Here is a 26,762-nt window from a genome sequence, read left to right as displayed (position 1 = left end):
GCCTCCAACTTCAGCTCAGGTCATGATCTCACGGTTCATGAGTTCAGGCCCTCATCAGGCTCTGTGCTGACAGCTCAGAGCCTGGAGCCTGTTCAGATTCTGTGTCTCCCTCTTTCTCTGCCCCTTCCTTGCTCTCTCTCTCTCTCTCTCTCTCTCCCTCCCAAAAATAAATAAACATTAAAAAAAATTTTTTTAAGTGTTTAAAAAAAGAGTGGTGATATGCCTAGTGAACGACCTTCCCAGATGCCCTCACAATGAAGGCTGTCATGTGACACAGCTCTGACTTAAAAGAAAAACACACTAAGCAGAATTCTGCCAGGGTGTTCAAGCAAGTTGTGGCTCTCCTCCTATTTGTACCTGTCTGTTCTCCCTCCTCTTGTCTGGAACTTCAGTGTGAGTCTAGATGTGAAGCCGTCATATGGCAACCGTGAGGATGAAAGTTATATAAGAATGGGAGAGCAAAGATAAGAGGCCAAGGACACTGCTGACCACTGGAGCCCCTACCTGCCCAGGATGGTGTATCTCCAAACTTCTTGTTATGTGAGGAAAAGAAAAAAATCCCCCAGTGGACAAGTTACTATATTCTGGGTTTATGTTACATACAGCTGAATGTCATCCTTAACTTACTTACATCCAGACGGTAAGAACCATTAATGGGTAGCAGTTAATTTCCCCCCAGATGAACAAAGAATATGTCTATGTTATTTCTACTTTTGGTATGGTGTTTCTAACAACAAAATATATCAGAGATATGGCTGTACATCACATCTCCATCCATACATGTTGCTGGTTTTCCCAGGCATAGGCATTAATGTAACCATTTTCAATCACGGTTTCAAGAGATTGTTTCTGTTAGTACTTTATTTCTGGCACAGTTAAGAATAATGCTTGATTGGGGCGCCTGGGTGGCGCAGTCGGTTAAGCGTCTGACTTCAGCCAGGTCACGATCTCGCAGTCCGTGAGTTTGAGCCCCGCGTCAGGCTCTGGGCTGATGGCTCAGAGCCTGGAGCCTGTTTCCGATTCTGTGTCTCCCTCTCTCTCTGCCCCTCCCCCGTTCATGCTCTGTCTCTCTCTGTCCCAAAAATAAATAAAAAACGTTGAAAAAATTAAAAAAAAAAAAAAGAAGAATGCTTGATCATTTTTCAGTCCCATGCACTTGTCTTATAGACATTTGAAGGATTAAATTATCCTTGTCCTCCTTTCCTTCAAAGCCAATTTGTTTAGTATGACGTTATAATACAAATAAACTACACTTACTAGGCATTTTTCATACTGATCAATGTTTTGAATATTTAACAATTCAATTTATTTGATGTTCACAAATATTATTTGAAAGGACTATTATTATAAATATTCAACAAAATCAAGGCTCCATTATAAGTATTTTTCAAAAATGAAGCATAGACTGATTAGGTGGAAGGTGGAAGAACTAGGATTTGCGATCAGGTGCTCTGACCCAAAGCCTTCCTAACACAACTCATACACTGTTTCCTTAGCTGCTGTCTAAAGTGACTTGGAGTCAAAACTGGTCAACAAGATTGGAACTATTCGGTAGGTACACATGCAATTGTGTGTAGGCGGGTGTGCATGGATGAAACAGAGAGAGAAAGAGAAAGAGAGAAAGGGAGGGAGAGAGAACAAGAAATGAGAATGGATGGTAAGAAGTTTTGTTCAGGGGGAGGGAGAAGATTGTAAATAAGGGGAATTTTTTTTAAATGACACTTATGACATGCAAAATGAAAATGTCATTTTTAAGCCTCTTGTTCATAGTCTCGGGATGTCAGAAATTTAAAACTGATGACCAAACACGGGCTGAGTTTTCAAAACTGAAAAGAAAGTTGAATAAAGTTATCATTTGATACAGTAAATTCCAGGCTGGAAATGTCTTCTGTCATTTAGGGAGCAAATTAGACTCACAATTCACAGAAAATGAGATTTTATGCAGAAATAATGGTACAAAAAACATACTTCTTATCTAAAAATAACGAATCTTTAAATGAATAGGAATTATCATGAGATACATATTAACAACTTACTAATTTATCTAATATAATGTGAGTATTCTTTCCTATAATTTAACTTATGGTAGATATAAGAAGATTGTTACATGAAATGAGACTTAACTAAGAAGTACAAGCAGAGTATTATATATAACAAGCATTCTTATTTATTATAATAATATATAAGATGCTGTACTATAGGACATAATGGAAAAACCTGCCTTTATATTTTATTTTATTTTATTTTTTTAATGGAGGTAAATGGTGAATTAACTGAACCAGATAGATTTAGCCCTTCAAACTGAAACAATGTTATAGAAATGATTTTTAAATCTCAGGTTTTGATCTCTCTTTGAGTTGTTTTGGACTAATGCATCATGTTATTTCTGGCTGAGGATTTTTGAAACTATGAATATGCAGGAGTAGTCCTAGACAACAGCAAATACAGTCAAGTAACCAAGAGGTAGAATTGGAAGAAGAGGGAATGGCTGTTGGCTAGCCAAGGTCAATATTGGAAAGTCATAAGGACATCTTAAGAGCTAAGCTAGAAAGTGGAGCATGCAAGCATTGTAACTAGTTTCCAATCTACTGATTGGAAATACACATATTTGCTTTTGCCATATGTTATCTTAAATATTCTCTCTTAGGAGATTCACTGTAGAGTTGTTGAGACATTTAGTTCTCTGAAATTTACCAGTATCATTTATGTAGAAAAGGTAACTGAACATGTTCTGCACTCATTCCTAATTAGAAATCTAGGAATGGGCTAGAAATAACAACACAATAAAAAGTATGTACATTAAACCTACAGCTAATACCATAATTAATGGTGAAGCAATGGCAGGGGGCCCAAGAATGTCCAGAACAAACAAGACCCTGCTCCCTGCTACTATTGGTAAACTTGGGTTTAAGTTTCTGGCTAACACGGTAAGATAATACTGAGAAATAAAAGGCATGCCTCAAGAGAAAAGAAAAATTATCATGTGCATGTCAATTCTTTTAGCTTTAGAACTAAAGTAACACAACTAAAAGTTCTTAAAATAAGGAAGACAATTCAGCACAGGGGTGAAGTAGGAGATAAATATCCAAAGTAAATTTTCTTTATGTGAGCAATAACCAGTTAGAAAATTCTATTCACAATAGTAACCTGCAACCTCAAATAGCTAGAAAAAAAATAATAAAAACTAGCAAAAAGAGCGACTTTTATGAAGTAAACCACAGAAGAGATTCAAAAGATACAAAAGAAGAGAAAGACATGCCATGTTTACGAATGAGACTACATATTCAAGATAAATCATTTATTCACCAAAATGTATGAATATTTCTAGCTTATCAAAACTGAGTCTAATATTAAACTAGGTCATAAAAATAGAGATATGAGAATGGGTTATAAAATCCTGAAAAAGGAAATATTGAAGGCACACTCACACTACCATATAATAAAATGTAATATAGAGTCCTGGTGATTAAAACCATATGATATTGGCAAAGAAGTGACAGATGAATGAAACAAAATGGATAACTTTAGAACAGACATAAGTATATAGAAGAGCATATTCCACAAGAGAAGGAATGTCACAAACCATTGAGGAAGTCTTTTTCATCTGACAAATAAGATGGAAAACATTAATAAACTTCAGAGAAAAGTAAGATCCTCAGAGAAGAAACAGAAATGGTAAATAAAAATATAAAAAGATGCTCCATCTTGCCAGTAATTCAGGAGACATAAATTGAGGCCACATTGATTTACCTTTCAATATCCGCTAGATAGGCAAGAATTAGGAAAACATACTGAATGCTGGAGAAATGTGGATCAAGGAAAAATCATATATTTTGTTGGTGCAAATATAAATTGGTACAGTCACATTGAAATTTGCATTATCCTTTAAATTTAAAGCTTACACCCCCTACAACCTAGCATTTTCAATCCTCAATATACACTTCATAGAAATTGTTAAATGTGTGCATCCATAAATTTGTACAAAAATTTTGAGAAGCATTTTTCATATTAGCAATAAGCAAACAAAACAAAATATTCATTGTCAATAGAATAAAAAAATACATCGTGGCACATTTACATAAGGAAGTAATATATACCAGTAAAAATAGATGGGCAAAATCTTAAATGAAAACTAAAAACAGTTAAGAAAAAAGCAAGTAATAGAATACTATATACAACTTGATACTATTTTTACAAGACCCCCAAAACAGCAAAATTAAATGTCAAACTCTTAAGATCATATGTGTGACAAAACTATTGTTTTAAGCACAGTCGTGATAAATCCAGCACACAGAAGAGAACAGGGTTGTCAACTTTAGCCCTCTTGACATTTGAAGCCAATAGCTCTTGGTTGTCTGAGACCATCCTCTACATTACTGGATGGTTAGCAGCATCCTTGGCCTCCTCCCACTAGTTGCCAGTTGTAAACCCCGCCCCAGCTGTGACCGCCAAAATGTGTCCAAATATCGTGGAAAGTCTCTTGAGAGATAAAATTGCTCCCAAATGAGAATCCCTGGATAGAGGTTATCTCTGAGTTTGAGACTAGGGAGCAAAGCAGGCAGACAGTAGGGGAGGAACCCAGGGGAATATGCCAAGTTAATCATAACTTTCTAGTCCCTGCTTTGAGTGGTAGGTTCAGCAGTGCCAGTTTATTATTATGCCTGACGGCTTATGGGTTTTTTATATGTCAGATAGTACCTACATGATTTTAAAATTAAATATACATGATAATACACAGTAAAAATACTAGAATAAAAGACCCCCAAATTAGCAATATACATTCTTAGAGACAAAAGTTATTGGTTTCTAGTTTCTTCTCTATATGGTCTGTTTTCAAAAGAAAAAAAAAAGAACATGCATTAGTTGTATAAAAAATGTTTTTAAAACCTCTACAAACGAGTTGACAACAACTCATCATTTGTTAATGAGTTACCAACAAATGAGTTGATAATCAATCAACACTTGATTATCATGGTGGACTATGACACAAAGAAAATCATTTCAGAACTCATGAAAAAGTTCTTTCTTTATTTTGTTGCTTGTATTTATTACACACCTAATTTTAAAAAATAGCATTTGACCTGACAAGATAACATGTTCTTCTTCTGGGTGTTCTATATCTCAGAGAGTGCTTATTAATCTAGTGTGCACCCAGCTTTATTTTTATAAAAGATAATAAAAAAGGATTTGAAATTATTTACGAATTTGCTACATTTGAAACTGCGGCTTGGTGGGTCCCAGGCTGTGATGAAGCATGCCGTTTGTTTAATCTGTTCTCTACCAGCAGCTGACGCACAGCATGCTCTGCTCTTTGTATTTCTAATTTTTGTGAACCCTTTGATCAAAATCTGATGATGTAAAAAACAAAACAATAGGATCAGTGGCGGTGGCAGCTAAATGAATTCAAGAAGTTGCTTAAAGCATTGTCACACTTGAGAACATGATTCCTTTCCTTCAAATTAGATCCAAATTCTAGATGTTAAGGGAGAGAGAATTAAACACTATTTTATTTATTCCTGGTGAGAACGTGCTGTCATAGCCCAACTGGTAAATATTCGATGTGAACTCCATGGAGTCCCAATTCAAGGGTCATCTTAGCCAACACGTACTGAAACTTCTTTCTCTATCACAAGGAAGGAGATGCTTCTCTTCCTCTATTCATGGGATACATAACTAGATAGATTTATGGCACAAACATATGTCACCTGTTTCCATTTAACCTTCATTTTTAAAAGGAGGCAGAACAATAGAAACCCTGGATTTGAAACAAACCCTTCCTGTATAATCTAGAAAAAAATCACCTAAACTCTCTGAAACTTAGTTTCCTCAGCTGTGAAAGAGAGTAACCAGAACACCTGCTCATCTTACTTTACAGGTAGTTGAGAGAATTGCTTGAGGTTGTGTTGAGGAAAGTGCTTTGGGAACTATTTATATCTGCCTACCTATACCTTTATCTATATACCTATATCTCTATAGAGATGTAATGTGCAATAATTAAATAGATGGGCTTATTATTACCAGAATGTTCCTATTCGAGCACAAACCATTTTATTGGGGTGGGGAGTCACAAAGTGTAAGTGAAACAGTTTGCTTATTTTGTGAGTGATCCCATTCTATATAGTTCACTGCCCCTCTTTTCCTAACAGTCAAGCATTCTGGCCACCATTCCTACACTTTGAAACACTGTTGCTTAAGTGAAAGGTCAATCAATCCCTGGCCTCTTATTTCAGGCTGCAGACACTGATATGCCTAATTCAGTATTTCTCAACCACAGCCAATTTTGTTCTTCTCTCAGGGACATGTGATAATATCTGGAGATATTTCTGATTGTCACAACTAGGGTGGAGGTACTACTTGCTGTCAGCTAGTGGGTAAAGGCCAGGGTGCTGCTAAACATCCTACAGTGCCCAGGACAGCTCTGCATCCCCGGCAACAAAGAATTATCTGGCCCCAATATCATCAATAGGGCCAAGACTGAGAAACCCCCATCCAAGTCAATATTGGGCAATTGTGAAATGACTCCATTTTTTTTGAAGTTTATTCTCCATCCCACTCATGTATCCAAGGTAACTGCTGATTAGAATGAAATTCAATGGTCCTACTTGCTTTGGCTCATTTACACCACTGTATCAAGAGGTTTGAATAGGTATATGTCTATCAGACAGTCTCCAGGAAACTGAGCCAACGAACATTTTAATATTGGATTCAACTGCAGTCAAGTAGAATTCTTTTTGGTCTAATAAATACCTTTGATTTTCTTTCCATTGGCTCTCTCCAATTGGTTCCTTACCTTTTTGTCTGATTGTGGGTGACTCATTCTGAGTTTAGGTAGAAAAGCTCCTGTTTAGGGGTGAATCGCTCCATTCTGTCTTAAAGACATTCAGTCAGGCAGGGTCCTCCATTACACTGGAAGGGACTCTAATGAGCCAAAAATCATGAAACTAAGCAGACAGCGAGGGGTGTCGGATGGTTTTCTAGGCAAATAAGGAGGCAGCTGCTAAGCTGTACCGCAAAAGCAAACAATCAAGAGGCTAGGGACACCCATATCACTTTAACACCACAGACAAGAACCTCAGAAGATTATCACTTTCTAGTACATTTAGAAGAAAATGTCTCCCTGTAATCACCAATACACGATAGAGAATAATAAAATAATTAGAAGAGTCAAAGTTATGTAGCAAATAAGACACCACCCAAAGTAGTCTTCACTTTATTCTTAGTTACCATTACATAGTAATGTCTTTATTAGGCTGGTGATATAATACCCCAAGATGACCTGCTACAGATGTCATTACATATTCTAAAAGAGCTCTCTTAAATTCCACTGGAATTTAGGAATCAATTTTGAAGAAATGCATCCACAGAAAAATCATTACTGATTCTCATAGGAAGATAATAGTTTCCCCTCCCCCCTTTTTCTTTTATATCTCCTTGACATTGACAGTGTGACTAATGTACTCAGTGGTATGAGAAATCTTCAAGGCAATGACATCACAACATGTAATTTTTCCCTTGTGCACTCAGGAAAGTCAAAGTTCTCTTGTACACTTAAAGAATCAAAAAGCCTAACTTGAAATGGGAATAGTATCCAAAATAAACAAGTTGTATTATTCTCTTTCCTCCTCAACCCAGCCTTTTCCCCTGTAGTTTTAAAGTTTGGAATTAGGTTGTCATAATAGTCTGACTTTCATTTTTAATTAGCCAATGATTTAGAAAAGAAAGAATGAAAGAAGAAACTCTTGCTATATATTAAAATCATTGATGTGTAGTTTTCTTTGGGTTCTGGTGTTTGATGAAGTGCCTTACATTGTTTTTTCTTGTTGCCAGCAACTGAAATACCTACTAATGCTTTCTGGCTTTAAAAGAACTGCACAGCATTGGCTACATATGTTTACCATTATCCACAGAACTGTCAGACCCTTTATTCCAGTGGAGGCATGCATGGAAATAGGCCAGAATGCGAAGGAACACAGTTCCGGTAGTGAAATTAGCAACTGGACAACATTCCCAGGGAAGTGGCTGAGTTCAGTTCTGGCAAAAATCCCATGGCTGCTGGTACAAAAAACAAACAAAAAAAAAAAAAAAAGAAGAAGAAGAAAAGAAGAAGCAGCAGCAGAAGGAAAAAAAAAGAAAAGAAAGAAAAAGAAAAGAAAAAGAAAAACTGTGGCTAAAATTTATCCCAGGGAACAAAAGGGAGGCGAAAATATATAATTTGCACAGCCTATCAGAAAAATAATCCTGATAATTCTTTTCATTATTGTAAATCTTTGGTTATTGGGTGACTTCTGATTTTGAAATGGCAAGATGCTTTTCTGAATCCAGATTATGCATGAAGGTTTAATGCTTAAGACTGGCAGCCTTTTCACCTTTGAAGTGAATTTTAAGAGTTTAATCTCCTTCTTGTAGTCACAGGATTTAAAAGCCATAATTATGGATCAATTACATTGTGGCCATTGTTTTTATTTCCCTCAAATTGTATGCATTCGCCAAACCAACTATGGTGAAATAGAAAAAAAGCCAATTTTTCATTATAATTTGTAAAATGTTGGTAGGAGTAACTTAAAACCTGGATAATCAGTAAAACATACACTACCAGTAATTTCTGGTATTTCTTTAATGGTCAATTAGGTTGTTAGGTAACATAGATGTATTTGTGAAATACTGCTGAATATTCAAAATATTAAGGAGGGAATTTTGATATCACAAAGCTTTTGGGGACCAGACAAAATCCATAATTATACAAATCTGTATAACCATAAAACAAGAATGTATCTTGGCCTTTCAGATTAAAAAAAATACTATGTGTTAATCATTGTGTATTTGTTATTCTATTTAAACTTAGCAACAATTGCTGAAATAGGTTTTATTATCCCTTAAAAGGTAAGGTAATAGAGGCATGAAGACTCACGTGAGAATTATTTGCAGAGCTAGAATTTGAACCCAGGTCTGAATCTGAACCTACACTGTAGACTCAATAAACCCATTTCTTCTTTCTGGACCCACAGCTAGACTTCATTCTTAACCTCCCTGGTAGTTAGATATGGCCATATGACTAAGTTCCAGGCACTGAAATGTAAATGGAAGCAATGTTTACCATTTCAAGACTGGCCTATAAAATCCTCCTTGCAGAACCTTCCTTATGCTATTTCCCATTCCACTGCTTTGAGGCAAGTATGTATGGACACCTTGGATAGGTTGAATATGACAGAGGCACAGGAAAAAAGGTCCTGTGTTCCTGTATTTCCCCTTTGAGAAAAGTGCCATCTGCCAATCAGACACTTGTATTTTGGAATTTTTGTAAATAATAAATAAACTTCTATTGTATTTGAACCATTATACATTTGGGGCTTTGTTACAGCAACTAGCATTGCTTACCTGTTTATTATAATAACAGGTCTTTCTTCATATTGAAAAGACCTAGGGAAGTCCATACAAAAGGGCAAACCTGTAAATAACTTTTAAATAGGGATCTGAAGAGATGTGAAGGAACAAGGGGACACTTTATCAACTCTTTTAAAGAAACTTCCTTTCAGAAAAGACATCTCTTATTTTTTGTATGTAATCAACAAACATCTCAAGAACCTGGTTTAGAGTCATAAAATCAACTAATGGATATTTTAAAATTGTATATACTGTGTGAAGACCAGTACTATGTACACAGAGATGTTCAATAATTCTTTTTTTCAACAACCCTCTTTAATAATTATTTTTATTTTATAGATTTTATTTGAAAAACTTAGAAGGCAGGGGAAAAGAAAGCAAGAAGCCCTATTATACCTCAATGGAATCATTTAATTTAGAGCAAACAGGAGTTGTTTATAATTAATTAAAATCTTCAAACTCTTAGGGGTATTACACTTCACTTCTGTAAATTCTGGTGATCAGGAATGAAATGAGACTTCTCTAAAAATCAACATTAATGTGGTGAGGTTTCAGGTTAGTTATGGTTGTATGAAGAAACATCCCTTAAAGCTTACATTTTTGTGCATCTATCTTTTCTCATAAGAGAAAAAATGTATTTTAAAATGTCTTTTGGATAATGCCAGAGCTTTGTAGAATTGTCATAAAAATATTATATGATCTAAAAGCTAAGTCTTAATGTCTTCAAGGAGAATAAGGTTGTTCTAGGTAGAGCTGGGACAGTGGAACAAAGACTGCTTTTACCCCAGCTGTCCAAATCCAGGCCCATTCTGGTCTGGCATTGATCTCTGAGGATCCCATGTGCTGGCATCTCTGGAAGAGAAGACCCTTAAGCGTCAGTGAATTGTGTCAAAGTTCCAGAGAGGAGGCAGAGAAATAGAGTAGAAAGATCATAAATTCTAGAATGAAAGACACCTGCGTTTTCTACTTGTTAGCTATTTAGCTTTGGTTAAGTCATTAGGTAGCTCTAATTCTGAGTTGTGGTTTATCTGCTAAAGGGGACAATGCTCATATCTTGAATGGTTTTGGTGAGATTTACAAATAATATAAAAGGATCACTTTATAGATAATAAGGGGAAGTGGTTATTGTCATTGTTGAAGCACAGTCTAATCTTAGAGCACTGTTCTGTCTCCAGGGGAGGTAAGTTGACAAGGCTTGTCTGGAAGGCTCCAATCTATAGTCTAAGGGCCAGACTAAGGTTTTAGTTCAAGTAGGGAAACACTGGTACAGAAACACATAGAAAACAGATGCTCAGTCATAAGGATAGAGAGAAGATTTCAGGGAGAATGTGAAGCCACTCCAGGATCACTAGGTACTAGGTTTATGACAGCATGATTGCTCTAGACCTTAGCCACTGGGAATGGAGCTCCTAGTGTATGGACAGCTGTGGACAGGACTGTCTCAAGAACTGGCAAAAGATAAGCCTTCAGGTTATAGCTATATAATATCTGCATCTACATGAGTTTGAGGCAGGCAGGGACTTAAAGTTGTTATGAAAAGTAAGTCATATTTCTGAATTTTATTTTGCTTTATTTTTATATCATATTCAACTATAAGCCATTTTCAAATTCTTATTTGCAATCATGAGAATTTTTTTTAATGTTTTGCTTTTTTTTAGAGAGAGAGAGAGAGAGTGCAAGTTGGGGAGGAACAGGGAGAGAGAGGGAGACACAGAATCTGAAATAGGCTCCAGGCTCTGAGCTGTCAGCACAGAGTCCAATGTGGGGGTCAAACTCATGAGCTATGAGATCATGACCTGGGTTGAAGTTGGACCTGTAACTGATTGAGCCACCCAGTTGCCCCGATAAAGAATTTTTCAATTCTTTCAAGTACAGCATTGTATTATGAAATTTGAAACTCTGTACCTTCTAATTTCTAAATTATTTATGATCCTTATTGCATCTCCTTAAATGATATTTATTTGTGTATTTAATTTCATTTGCCTACTCAAATAGCTTTTGAAGATAGAGAATGTGTCTTACTGTCCTCAGTCAGTGTCCCATAAGAAAACAAATGGCCTTCTCCAGAAAGACAATTGAGTCAAATGAAATGAAGGACTATTTACAAAGATATGAGCAAGGCTCAGGAAAGTCAATAAGAGACACTGCAGTTCTCTGGGACTAGTAATGTTGGGAAGCTGGTACCACCCATAGGGCTAAAGAGACAAGGGCAGGAGAGAGTAAGGGTCATATGATTGAGACTGTGGCCTTTAGTAGAGGTTCACAAGCAACTGAAGAGAAAGAAATACCCTGACCTCATGTCCCCCATGCCTTCTCAACTCTAACTTTCTCCCATTGCCTGTTATTGGCCAAATCCAACCAGAAAACAGAGGGCAAAGGTAAAAAAAAAATCCATACTCTTCCTTTTAAAAATCTCTTACAGGGGGAGCTTAGCTGGCTCAGGGCATAAAACGTGTGACTCTGGATCTTAGGGTTGTGAGTTCAAGCCCCACCAATAGCATGGAACCTACTTAAAATCTTAAAAATAAAGAAATAAATGACAATAAAAATCTCTCATAGATACTGAACATATTATTGAATTTAACTTTATGCTTTATTGGTTTATAAAGGCAAAACAAAAAAAAATCTACTAAATTACACTGCCAACATTGTGTCTTCCTGAAGCCTCTTCATATGAATCCCTTACCCTCCCTTTCCTTCCTCCCCTTCTTCCTTTCATCCTACCTACCTTCCTTTCCTTCTTCCTTCCTCCAATGGAAACTCAGTCTCATGGGGGTCGCAGATGTAAACTGATGCTAGTCAATAGGATGAAGTCTTTAAATGGAGGTACCAAGATGTGTACAAAAGGCTATGAGAATAGGGAAGAGCAGTCCTGAGACTGCCACAGGGAATCAGAGAAGTTGATGCAGGACCTGCTCTTGAAAGAGTATTCCGGATATGTCAAAATGAGAAGCAGGAAGACTGCTAGGGTGCTGGCCAACCATGATGTTTCTCTTACCTCTGTGCTCAATCATGAGATGTGTCAGCAGAGCGCAGGGACAGCCCCAGAGACAATCACTTCTAAGGCCCCCTAACTCCAGTGAGAAGGAGAGAGGACACAGGGATGAGCGTCTCTAACTGAAGAAAACTTGACTCCAGAAGTCGGCTTTCACTACAGACCTCCTAAGGTTGGATATGGATATGATTAGGGTCTGCAATAAGTGACATCTGTTTGCTCTGACCTTTGGGTAATGTGGCGTTTCTTTCTCTGGGGCAGATGCTAGAAAGGTGTTTATTGTGAGTTGACAGGGGTCTTGGTGGGTGGTGAGGTGTGAGTCAAAATTCGACTATGCATTTTGGCATTTTGTCTACAGATGTTTCTCAGATGTTTGTGGGCGGGCATGTCTTTAAATAAAGAAATACTAAATGTATGTTTCTTTTGTAGAGGAAAGGAAAAAAACTCACACTTAAAAGCTTGGCCCTTTTATGACTTCAACGGCACTCTAGTTTCATGGCCAGATTAGAATTAGCTATTGCATGTATTTTCTGAAGAGAAAGTTTGATCATTTAAGGAAAAATCACCTGTTAGTTTGAAATTAACATGCTGATGAAGAACGTGACATGGCCATGGGGAAAGTATGGGAACCTTCGTGAGGTACCAGAGACTAGCTTTATGTAGGCTAGCTTTCCTTCATCCTTCTGGGGTACCCTTCCCCCTACTCATGCCAAAAAACTGGATTTGGTAAGGCTTATTCCTTACTCCAAATGTCCACTGCAGTTAGAATTATGGGGGGAGGGAGGTGTCTTCAGAATTCACAATCTATACCCATTTATTATACCATGGAAGTCGTATCTTCCATTGTAAGTGATGATTTTATAATATTAGAGAGAGACTTGACAGATATTTAACTTTTAATTTCCTCAGAATTATGTTGAAATATAAAAATTGATTTACAAAGGTAAGGAAAGTCCAATCACACTTTTGAGATTATCTTTCTCTTTTTTCTACTTTAAGAAAAGTAAGTAAAAGAAAAATAAAATAGCCCATTTTGATTTTGTTTTCCAGAAATAAAAGTTTTAAAAGCAAGTTTCTCAAGTTTCTGAAGAAATTTTGTAACTTTTAGTTTTAAAAATCTACTTGAAAAACTTTACAAACAGATGACTAGAGTTGATTAATCTGCTTAGTGAATAAGTGAAAAAATAGTGACGATGGAATGAGCCTGGAAACCAAGAGCTTAAACATTATGTAGAGTTTCCTGCTTCATATCAAAACTTCTTGAAATAATGTTTTCGACAGATGCTTACTTTGACCTCGACTTGTTAGCAGTTATATGGAATTTACCCCCCCCCCACCCAAAAAGTTTATTTTCAAAATAAGTTTGTTGTGTATGGTTAACTTTTTCAAGTTAGCTCACTTAAAATTTGTAAACCTTAATGACTATCTTAACAAGAAGGGAATATTTTATCTAATGCTGTGGCTTAAAAAAACAAACAAGAATATAGCTGATGAATGATTATAAGGATGATTGCAAAATTCTAAGACTTATTTGTTACTGGCTATGTTCTGATATGGATATAAAGACTGTTTCTTCAACTTAGCTATTATACAGACCTATACTGTAGGTCTTCCACAGAAATAAAACTGATAAATGTGAAATGTGAAAACCCTCATAAAAATTTGCTTACAGTCTTGATTTCCTTCCCCCCAATCAGGATAGCATGCTCCAGCAAACCTAGAGAATAGAGCCACCTTAAAATATTTAAGGTACATGATTTCCTCCTTTTAACTCATTGTTACGCTAATGACTGACTTGTTTCAATGCCTTATGGAAAGTGGGCTGTCTTTACTAATATTTGAGGACCTCACAGAGTCTAATTGTGGCCAGTCAGTAACTGTTGCTCAGTCAGAAAGCTGCATTCCTTTTCGTTTTCCCTTTTTTCCTGGGTCTTATCCCACTCCTCCCATCTCTTTCCTCACCTCTCATCTACTTGGAGGTAAAAATTGTGGTAAATAAAGATTTATTTTTCTTTACCCAAAATATATTCAGCAAAAGGTCCTGAGAACAGATAACTTGGCTTTACTGCTAATGCAGCAGGATGGCAGTCAGTGTTTCTGAGGTTCAGTATTACATGTTGGTCCGGTATTTTCAAGGCAAATGTGCCAGTCAGGATAGGGTAGGTTGTGTTGTGGAAGCAAACAACTCAGCAATCTCAGAGGCTAAAACGAACAAAGGTTTATGTCTTGCCCACGCTATATGCCCAAAGCAGATGGTGGGAAGTTCTGTTCCCCAGACCCAGGCCAATAGATGCTCCTCATCATGGAACATGAGAACATGGGGAATTTGAAGCCATTGTCCTGGAAGAGACATATGTCAGTCCCCCTCCATTTTGTTTGGTCAGAATACGGGTCATAGTCATGCTTACCTTCAAGAGGACAGGGATTGAAATTCTCTACATTTCCACAAGTAAGGAGAAATATTAATATTACCACAGTAAGTCTGGGATCTGGGGGAGAAGGTTGTTTTTGTTTTTGTCTAAAGCGGCCCTCTAGACAAAATAAAATTATCTGAAATAAAAGTTACTGTCTTGCATGTCATAAACATTCAATAAATATTTATGAGTGGTGGTTTATTAGTTTTCTATTGCTGTATAACAAATTAACACAAATTTAGCAGCTTAAAACAGCACCCATTTATTATGTCACAGTTCTGTAGGCCCAAAGTTCAGCATGGTATGACTAGGTTCTCCGTTCATAGCATGTGAAGCTATAATCATGAGGTTGGCCAACCTGGCTTCTCATCTAGTGGCTCTGGAGAATTCACTTCCAAGTTCATTTAGGCTATTGATGGAATTCAGTTCCTTCCAGTTGTAAACCTGAGGTCCCCATATTCTTGCTGGCTATAGGCAAGGTCTCTTAGCTCCTAGAAACTGCTGGAATTCCGTGTCATTAGGAAAGGTTCTACAAAGCCAGCAACAGAGAATATCCTGCACATCAAATCATTTTTGTGCTTCAAATCTCTCTGGCTTCCTCCATCTCTTATCTCTAGACCCGTATTTTTTCTTTATGTTTATTGATTTTTTTTGAGAGACAGAGAGGGAGACACAGAACCCAAAGCAGGCGCCAGGCTCTGAGCTGTCAGCACAGAACTTGATGTGGAGCTCGAACCCATAAACCATGAGATCATGACCTGAGACGAAATCAGAGGCTTAACCACCTAAGCCACCCAGGCGCCCCTAGACCCACACTTTAAGGCTGCTATGTTTAAGTCAGGCTTACCCAGACAATCTCTATATCTTAAAGTCAACTGATTTGAGATCTTAATTACAACTGCAAAATCTCTTTTGCATATATAGTAACATAATCACAGGAGCGATATATTATTATATTTACAGTTTCTGGGGACACTCCGGGAGAGGAGATTATATAAAGGTGAGGGGCATTAAGGGTCATTTTATTTTTTATAATTTTTTTAAAGTTTATTTATTTTGAGGGAGAGAGAGAGAGAGCATGAGTAGGGGAGGGGAAAGAGAGAGAAAGAGAGAGAGAGAGAGAGAGAGAGACAGAGAGACAGAGAGAGAGAGACAGAGAGAGAGACAGAGAGAATCCAAGCAGGCTCTGCGCTATGAATGAAGAGCCCGACGTGGGGCTTGTACTCACAAACTGTGAGATCATGACCTGAATCGAAACCAAGAGTCAGACACTTAACTAACTGATCCACCCAGATGCCCCATTAAGGGTCCTTTCAGAGTTCTGTCTAGCACAGCAGCCTGGCCAGAGTAGAAAAAGTATTATTAAATTAATTGTCCAGATGACTTGGGTTTAAGACCCAGCTCTGCTGGTTATTAACTGGATAATCTGAAGCAAGCCATGAGCCTTTCTTCTCTGTCTCAGTTTCCACAATTGTAAAATGGGAGTATTATTCCCTGCCCTGCAAACCCCAGAGAGTAGTTGTGAGACTCAAATGAGATTATATGAAAGCACTTGGTAAACGTTAAAGAGCAACACAAATGCAAGTTATTATTATTTTCTTTGAATTTAACTTTGCTTCTGAGGGCCTGTGAGACCAGACCTTTTAAAAACAACGCCGGAAGAGGAGGCAGGCATAGGGGTGGAGGAAGGGCCTTGAGAGACACAGGCTTTTTGGCTTTCTATCCTCACAGAACACAAATTTGATGAGCTAATCGTAAAATAAGTGAAAGCATATGCTACACATTTCTTTTTTTAATGCATGAAATAGGTGTAAAATTTTAGAGGATCACTTTGGCAAGAGGTTTTTGGCCTCTGCTCTATATAATGATAATAATACATTACCATATATTTATGTGGTGTTTTCGACAGGAACTGAAACACTTTATGGATAGTACTGTTCCTCTTCTGAATATGACAGTGAGGTAGTAGCAGATGTAAATCATTTATCCATGTATAATATTAGCATATAGACAAGGCCATTCCAGAACACAGGACCCCAAAGCCGCACATAACTACTTTCTTTTTTCCCTTTGATTTATGATATCTCCCTCGGTTAACGAATAGTTCAGAACTTTTACGAACCCCAAGCCCACCTTATTAGCACATGCCTACTCCATATTTTTTAATACTAAGGTTGAACATCAGAGTAATTGCTTGTTTCCAGTTAGACATTCTCATTTTGTTGTAGGATCAGATAAATAAAAGTTCACACTGATTGTTTCTATGAAGGTATCACTTAATACACAGCCTTTGAATTTGCCACCTTAAACACAAATACACTGAGTGATTGTCAGACACCCACTTATGTCTTGAGACACAGGACTAAATCCTGTGGTCCAAATCCATTACCTTTGATCTGAATCCATTATGAAGGACATTACCCAAACAGGTGTAGCCACTCTGGAAAACTGTATGGAGGGGCCTCAAAAAGTTAAAAATAGAACTGCCCTATGATGCAGCAATTGCACTACTAGGTATGTCCCCCAAAATTACAAAAGCACAAATTTGAAGAGGCACATGCACCACAATGTTTATAGCAACATTATCAACACTAGCTAAACTATGGAAAGAGCCCAAATGTCCGACTAATGAATGGATAAAGAGGTGGTGTGTATACATATATGTATACACACAGACACACACACACACACACTGGAATATTACTCATCCATCAAAAAGAATGAAATCTTGCCATTTGCAATGATGTGGATGGAGCTAGTGTGTATTATGCTAAGTGAAATAGAGAAATACAAATACCATATGATTTCACTCATATCTGGAATTTAACAAAACAAATGGGAAGGGGGAAAAAGAAAGAGGGAAACAAACCATAAGAGACTCTCCATGATAGAGAACAAACTGAGGGTTGATGGAGGGGTGTGTGTGGGGGATGGGCTAGATGGGGGATGGGTATTAAGGAGGGCACTTGTTATGATGAGCACTGGGTGTTGTATGTAAGTGATGAATCACTGAATTCTACTCCTGAAACCAATATTCACTGCATGGTAACTGACCAGAATGTAAATAAAAAATTAAAAAAAAAAAAAAAAGAACACTATAAGGGGCACCTGGGTGGCTCAGTTGGTTAAGCATCTGACTTTGGCTCATGTCATGACCTCACTGTTCATAAGTTCAAGTCCTGTGTCAGGCTTCGGGCAGTCAACTTACTTTGGATTCTGTGTCTCCCTCTCTCTCTGCCCCTCCCCCACTCATGCTCGCTCTCTCTCTCTCTCTCTCAAAAATAAATGAACATTAAAAAATTTTTTAATAAAAAAAATAAAAAAGGACACTTACCAAGAATGTTTTGAATAAGCTCATCACTTATGGAAAAATACTCTCAACATCATTTAAACTTTGTTTTCTCTTTAGTACTTTCTCCTTATCCCATGGAAGTAGGAATCTGGATGATTTTATTTCCAATGAAAACTACACAAGAGAAAATGTTTTTTATTTTTTATTTATTTATTTTTTTTCAACGTTTATTTATTTTTGGGACAGAGAGAGACAGAGCATGAACGGGGGAGGGGCAGAGGCAGAGGGAGACACAGAATCGGAAACAGGCTCCAGGCTCCGAGCCATCAGCCCAGAGCCTGACGCGGGGTGACCTGGCTAAGTCGGACGCTTAATCGACTGCGCCACCCAGGAGCCCCAGAAAATGTTTTTTAACATGCACCATGAGAAAGGAGGTTAGCTATAAGGAAGAACTTTCTGGCAATAATAGTTGCTTTGTGATTTGCTACCCAGGACGATTTTAATGTCTGTGGTATTTGTCCTGGTGTGAGCCTAGAGATGAATTTCAGATTAATTTTTCATGGCTATTTTCTGTGATTCTCTTATTCTTTTTTGATTTTTTTTTTCATTTTTCTTCTTCTTCTTCTTCTTCTTCTTCTTCTTCTTCTTCTTCTTCTTCTTAAGAAAGGCAGACTGCCACATGCAGCATCTCATTTGGATGTGTCTGGAGTCTTTTAAAGCTTGACTACCCTACCTTCTCCTACAAGTGGACCTTGAGAGCTTGTTTGGAGGTTCTAGAAGGGGAGCACAGTTAGTCATATACCCTTGACAGAAGAATAGTCCTCCTCTATCAGAGATGGACATCCTCTTCCACTGAGCACACAGCTTAGGGAGGGATGCACATGGAGTGATGAGGGAGGAAGGAGACACCCAGGTTGGCCAAATCAACCCTGGCCATCAATAGAGTGACAGATGTCACAGCCAGATTACCATCAGATCCTCTCTTATTCTTATTCCTTTCTTTAACTATGAATTTTTAGACTGAACTTAGAATGGCCACACATCTACTCTAAATTTTATATCTAAAATAATTTTAAGATTTTGTTTGTTATTTTAAAATCACAATTCTCCCCTCCCCAAACCATGGGCTCTAGGTTTCTGATTCCTAATTTGTTCCTCACCTGCTGGATTTGTTTTCTCCCAGTTCTAACATTTCTGACCTTTGACACCAGAAAACCAGGTTGTACTAGATTTTGCAAGATTGTCACAAGGAGAAAACCACTCTGGGGGCATAGACTGATAATCTGCCTGCTCTTAGTTGTCATCTGGGTCCATATTCCTTAAAATAGAAATAGTAATACTTTTCTTATTGACTAAAAAATATACCTCAGCAGTTAGAAACACCCAAAATGTTAGATCATTTAATTTCTGAAGCTGTGACAAATTTTGTGGCATTTGTTTTATACCTCCTAGTTTTGTAAAATTTCAAATACCATTTAGATGCTTAACAATTAGACAGAGGATCAATTTAAAGCTCTTTCTTTTTTATTGAAGTATAATTAACATATAATGTAATATTAGTTTTAGGAATACAACCTATTAATTCAACAATTGAATACATTACTCAGTAGTCACTGTCACCATACAACATTGTTACAATATTATTGACTATATCCCCTATGCTGTACTTTTCATCTCCATGATTTCTTTATTTTATAACTGGAGGTTTGTACCTTTTAATCCCCTTTGTGTTTTCATTCTCCCCCAACCTGCCTCCTCTCTGGCAGTTTGTTCTCTACCAGCTTGTTCTCTGTATTTAAGAGTCTGTTTTTGTTTGTGTTTGTTTTGTTTTTAGATTTCACATATAAGTGAAATCATATGGTATTTGTCTTTCTCTGCCTGACTTATTTCACTTAGCATAATACTCTCTAGGTCCATCTGTGCTGTCACAAATGGCAAGATTCCATTCTTTTTTATGGCTGAGTAATATTCCATTATATATATATATATATATATATATATATATATATATATATATTCTTTATACATTCATCTATTGATGGACACTTGGACTGCTTCCATATCTTGGTTATTATAAATAATGTTTCTATAAATATAGGGGTGCATATGTCTTTTCATATTAGTGTTTATATTTTCTTTGGACAAATACCCAGGTGTGGAATTACTGGATCATATGGTATTTCTATTTTTTAATTTTTTGAGGAGTCACCCTACTGTTTTCCACAGTGGCTGCACCAGTTTACATTCCCACAAGTAGTGCATGAGAGTTCCTTTTTCTCCACATCCTCATTAACCTTTGTTATTTTTTGTCTTTTTGATACTAGCCATTCTGACTGGTGTGAGGTGATACCTCATTGTGGTTTTGATTTGAATTTCTCTGAGGATTAATGATGTTGAACATCTCTTCATGTGTCTCTTGGCCACCTGTATGTCTTCTTTGGAAAGCTCTCTCTTTTTAATAGCAAGTTTCTAATCTTGCACATTCATATGCAACTGTTTAGAAATGACAGCAGGACTTACAAGTTTCAGATATGAGTAGAGTTTGACTAGTAATGAATCCTAATAATGTGACATAATGTCAGATAGCAGGTTGTTTCTTTCCTTTTTTTTCCCCTATGCTAAGGCTAGATATACAGCAAGATTTTTTAAAGTGAATTATAGTCAACTAACTTTGGAAAAGAAAATATAATAAAAAGACCACCCAGTTGATAGCCCTTAAATAACCTGTTAAAAATATTTATATACCAAAGTGAGATCCAGACACAGTTCTGGTTATTTTTTAAAGATTATTTGTTTACTTGTTGGTTCAAAAAAATCAACAGATAACAGTGATTTCCCAAAGTGCTCACATAGCTATACAATATTTAGTAACCTAAAGATATTGTACATAGGGCACAAATTAAGTTTTCTAGGCTGTAATTCCAAGATAACAGGACAATAGTGTAGAAAACATGAACTGCTTAAGCACTGAATAGGATACAAAGCAATGAATGATTAATTCCATCTTCCATCTTACTCTTTCTTAAATGAAATACACTATCAGCCTCCCCCTTCCCCCACCCACACACACACTCCTTCCGGACACCCACAGATTCAGCTTCCCAACACATGAAGGTGTAGAGAGAGAAATTGAGAAGACTGGCATGGCCTGAAAAACCTGAAGTGTCCAGCTCCAAAATCCTCTCCTGCTTACCTGGACCTCTGTAGGGTTCTTCTCACATAAGAATGAATAAGTCAGGGGCACCTGGGCGGCTCAGTCAGTTGAGCATCCACCTCTGATTTCAGCTCAGGTCATGATCTCAGGGTCCTGGGACTGAGCCCCACATTGGGCTCCACACTAAGCATGGAGCCTACTTAAGATTCTCTCTGTCCTTCTCCCTACTTGCACTCTGTCTCTAACATTAAAAAAATAAATACCAAATGAGTCACTTTGAACATATTGCTGGCTTCTAAGCTAAGCTATGCTTTTTTTTTTTTTTTTTTTTTTTTTTTTTTAATTTGATGCCTCCATCTTAGTCCTCAGCAGATTTAAGAATCTTCTGGTTCCTGACTGTTTCCATATTTTATGAGCAGGCTTAAAACTGATCTAAAGTTATTATTGCTTTGTCGTATTCCTTTAGCCAAGACTGGAGGAAGCAGAAGATAGCAGGACAAATTCTGAATCTATATGACTCCCAAGGGCAAGGCCATTGACACCAGCATGTTGACTCTGCTCACTAAGCAGCCTCACAGATGAGTTCTGATTGTAGAAGTGTCATTGCCTACTTTACAAGTGGGAAATGCTTTGAGGTCCCCAGACTTCTGCAGGGTGTGTTTCATATTTAATTCTATCAAGAACCATAGGTGGTGTATTAATACCTCCATTTTACATAAATGGAAGCTGAGACTCCAAGAAAATGAGAAACGTGCCCATAGGAAGCTGTGATTAAATGTTAGTCTGACTCTCTAGAAAGCTCACACCCTTTTTTTACTCTTTCCTTCAAGCTACTTGAAGAACCCATTGTAAAATTTCCCTTTTATCATCCAGTACTATTTGAATGCCTAGTTAAACATCCATCAGGGCATCCATATGCTTTGCTCAGATGTCTTTCTGGCAAGAACTAGAAAACTGTGGGGTGATAGACTTCCAGATGAAGGGTTAAGTGAACTAGCTATAACAACTTAGACTGTCATTTATCAAATCTCTATCTAAGCCTTAATAACCTGGGAAAGGATGACTCACAGAGCCCAGAGGCTCTTGTTGGCTTAAAGGAGAGCTGCAGTGTGTCAGAGGCAGGTCTGCTTAGTGCAGCCTGTTCAAAGAAGCGCCTGAATTCTGACTCACACGAGCTACATGACTAAAATGGCCCCTTCTAAAAAATCTGGAAGCAATGCTGCCCTCTTGGACTGCACTCTTCTGTGGCACCAACACAGGGTTATTGTCCTAATGTGTTTATAACAACCAGAGAGACATCAGAATGTGAAGTCTTCAGGACACATATTTCATAGTGGTTTTGGCACAGTGTATTCCACCGAGCCTTGTATGTTTATGGGAAATATTAAATAATCATTTGATTGGTGATTGGGGATAACAGACTGAGAGCTGGGGGACATAAAAGCATGGGGTCAGAGAGATTTTCTTGACTACAAAAGATAAGGAGCTATAGGCTGTGGGAAGTTTTTATGAGAGAAAGCATTCTCTATGTAGAGATTCTAGGCTGGCTGTGTGGGCATGAAGCAATTAGGTCTGCAGGTGAGGTGAATCAAAAAATGTTTCTAACAAATTTTAAAGGTGTGAAGAATTTGAGAAGACAGATAGAAGAGGAGAGAGGGCAAACTGATCTGACAGACCTGCTGGCAGACTAACTGAAATTTCTTGACCAGTGCTAATGAATAGAGTCATGCATATTTACTCAAGAAAGAGAACACTGCAGAAATATCACAAAATTCCAGAAACACTAAAATCACCACTTTTTTTTTTATGTGGAAAGGCAAGAAGCTACAGAGAAAAAAGGCCAGGTGACTTCATAACAATTCTGGCCCTGATTGAGGCAAGGATAGAGATATTCCAGTTATTTCACAGGTCTACAGGCAATACTGGGCCCAAAGCTATTGTGTTGCACCATTGAGTGACCTAATCAAATGAGTACTCTCAGATTTACAATGGAACTTTAGATCCAAGTGTGGAAGAATGGTGTGATTTTGCATAAAGATGAATTCCGAAGGCACTCCTGGGTGGCTCAGTTGGTCGAACGTCCATCTCTTGATTTCGGCTCAGGTCATGATCAATTTGGTTGTTGAGATGGAGCCCCATGTTCGGCTCTGAGCTGACAATGCAGAACCTGCTTGGGATTCTCTCTCTCCCTCTGTCTCTCTGTCCCTCCCTCGCTGGTGTGTGCTCTCTCTTTCTCTCAATATAAATAAATAAACATTTTAAAAAAGATGAATTCAGAAGACACATGGGGGGACAATGAAAAAGGACTCTTCATTTCATTTATCAACACTGCTGAAGTATCTCACTAAACCTTATCTCACATCCATGTTAGTCATGTCCAGTCCAAGTCATCATCAGCACAGGAGAATCAAGAAAGATTATATAATGATTCCTTTAATTATTCTAGTCTAATTCTTACATTTCTTGCCTGGATCATTGGCAGAGCTTCCTAATTGGTTTTTCTTAACTGTGGTGACACACTGTAAGGTAGCTTCCATGCTCCCCAGCTTCCTGGGATTCACACCTTTGTGTAATCTCCTCTCTCAAGTGTAGGCAGGGCCTGGGATGTGCTCCTGACCAATGCATTTTGGCAAGGTAATGGGATGTCACTCCCATGATCATGTAATGCTGTATAAGACTCTGTACTACTAACAGACTTGCTCTAGAGTTTGTCTGTCTGTCTCTATCTTTCTCACTCTCTCTTTTTCTTTCTCCATGGCTGGCTTTTAAGAAGACAGCTAAATGAATCCTACAGCTGCAAGAAAATGAATTCTGTCAACAACCAGAGGGAGCTTGAAAGCAGACCCTTCCACAGTCAAACCTCCAGATGAGAACCCAGCCCTGGCTGACATCTTGACTGCAGCGTAGAGAGGACCCAACTGAACTTACCCACTCCTGACTCACATAACCTGTAAGATAATACATACATGTTATTTTAAGCCACTAACTTTGTGGCAATTTGTTACACAGAATGAAAAATTAATATACTGATGTCACCCTCTATTCTCAATAATATGTATTCTCAACACAGCTGCCAGAGAATCCTGTTTATAAGTACTTTCTTTGTTTAAACCCCTCCAGCGGCTTCTTCAACGCAGAGAAAAAGCCAAAGTTTATACCACAGTTCACAGAGACACATTGCCTCTCTCACTGATCTATTGCTCTCTCATTGCCCAGTTTATCCCTCTTGGCCATCCTGCCAACTCTCCAACATGCCAGGCACACTTTCTGGGCCTTGATACTTTGTGCCCTCTGATATCCACCTGTCTTATACCTTTAGCTCTTGCATGTCTTGGCTCAAGATTCACTCTCTCAATGAGGCCTTCCCTGATAACCTCATAAAAAGTTGCAATATTCCTCCCACCCCATCACTCTTCACTACTTTTTGCTGATTTTCTTTTCTCCATAGTACTGGATTGGCATCATTGGATATACTATGTGTTTTATTTATTTGCTTATTGTCTATCTTCCTGCAATAGGCCATAAACTACATGAACATAGGAACTTTTATCAGTTTTGTGCACTGTTTTATCTCCAGCACCCAGAACACATAGTACATGCTCAATAAGTATTTGTTGAAATAAATTTCAAAACTGCATCATGAAATCTGCTTTTTAGGCTATATTTCCAAATTAAAGTAAAATTTTCTGTTTAAGCATGACAGAAGCATCATCAAAAATTCTCAAGTCTATTATCTAGATTATTTGCCATATGACCAAAGGCATGGACCATTTCAGAAAAACAAATTTGTGCTGTGGAAGAATACCAAGATCACCCTGACTCACTGAAACCCACCACATATTCAAGTTTTCCTTTGGTTTTACAGATCTGGCACCCAACTCTACTATCATAAGATCAGACTTCCCAATAGGGAACTGACATAAAACTAAAGCACCAAAATCAAGATACTTTCCACGTGATAAAGTTGGTCACAAACCAAAGTTCTATCAACTAACTTTTTCTGCATGGTTATAAAATGAGTAAACTTATTTCTTTAAGCAATCGTAAGACTAATTTTGTCAACACCTACTTGTCACTAACTGGCACAACCGGATCTCTAAGACCTTAGATCTGTAATCTTATCCAATACCTGGGGAGCAGCAAGAGTCCAGGCTTGGTCCTGTGGCTCAGCCCCTAAGCTGGACAGGCCTTGTGGGGCTAGGAAGGGTCAGGATACTTCTATAGCTGCTGTCTTAGCAGCAGAAGTACAATGATTTTACACATTGGAGAATAATTGTTTGAAAAGAGAGAGCCTTGGGGTGGTGGAAAGAGAGTAGATCTTAGAGTCAGAAAGACTTGCTTAGTTTAAATACCAACTGTGGTCCTGACATCCTGACCTTAGGGAAATTATAACTTTTCAACTTTATTTTTTAATTTTTAAGATGTGAATATAGTTCCTGCATTTTGGAGTTGCTATAATAAATAAAGGTGATAGTAAGTATAAATTGCTCAGAATGGTGCTGACCTAAAGTAGGGGCTTGGTCAATGGCAGCTATTATTAATAATAAAGGCACATTAAAGGACAACTTCAAACATTGCATTATTGGTGTGGAATAAAAGCAAACACTAAAGAACAGTTCTAAGCAGTGTGTTATTGGCAATAAAAAGAGCATGGCTAGATTTGAATAAAAAGATGTAGATTCCCAGGTGAGAGCACAAAGCTGTCTTCATATACATACAATATACACATTTGCTCATGTATGTATTTGCCCTTTTTATGACCCATATGGATGATGACTGAATAGCAGAATTTTCTACACTATGTATTATACTGTTTGGTTGATGATTCATGTTTCTATGTAACTAGAGAACCAACGTTCTGCCTGGTTTTTAGTTCATTTATTTGTGGTTTACTATAGATGTTCTTCTCTGTACTGGCAGGATGGAGTAGGTAGCTTCCAAATTCCCCTCAAGCCCCAACTCTAGGAAAAGCTTCATTTAGAATACTTTTACTTTATTAGAGTAAACTTCTGGAACATGCACAGACTAATTGAGACAACTTAACCTTTCATACTACATCACACCTGGCAAGAATACATTGCTCCTATATTAGGTGAGGGATGTAGCAGCATGAGAGACCCTACTTCCCAGAGTCTGTACTCTACGGCTACCATCACACAGAGCAAAGGAGTCCCACAGGGACCTTACAAGCTGATCCAAACAATAACCAGACTCTCCAGCTGGGGTGAGGGCTCTCAGCTGGGTGTGGTTTCTACAAACAGCTTCCTGGACCCTGGCCATATTTTCTCAGCATGTGCTGCTTTAGTAAGGTTTGCTTTCTTATGGTAATGGTGGTGTTCTTTGCAATGGGGGGTGGTGATAGCACCAAGGTAACAACACCCCACCATGGTGTCATGAAAGCTACAAAGCCTCCCTCTTTGGTTCTTTTGGTGCTGTGGTCAGTGACTTTGTGGAAGGCTCTGTAGTGCTATCAGAATCTCACCTATCTTTACAATCCTTGACTGTGCTGACCCCTCAGGAAAGGCA

General features: G+C 37.8%; 2 long non-coding RNA genes across 3 annotated transcripts in view; one reads left to right on the top strand and one right to left on the bottom strand.

Moving 5' to 3' along the window:
- Positions 1–26,762, bottom strand: part of LOC111560495 — a 117,063-nt gene that overhangs the window by 25,150 nt on the left and 65,151 nt on the right. The window lies entirely within an intron of this gene.
- Positions 1,434–8,227, top strand: LOC123385453. The gene is made up of 2 exons (XR_006597975.1): positions 1,434–1,551; positions 7,828–8,227. It is a non-coding gene; the product is annotated as an uncharacterized LOC123385453 (long non-coding RNA).

The sequence above is a fragment of the Felis catus genome, chromosome B2, assembly GCF_018350175.1.
Source record: "Felis catus isolate Fca126 chromosome B2, F.catus_Fca126_mat1.0, whole genome shotgun sequence".
NCBI lineage: Eukaryota > Metazoa > Chordata > Mammalia > Carnivora > Felidae > Felis > Felis catus.
Note: the sequence above shows the minus strand (reverse complement) of the source record. Positions and strands in the feature narration are given on the sequence as shown.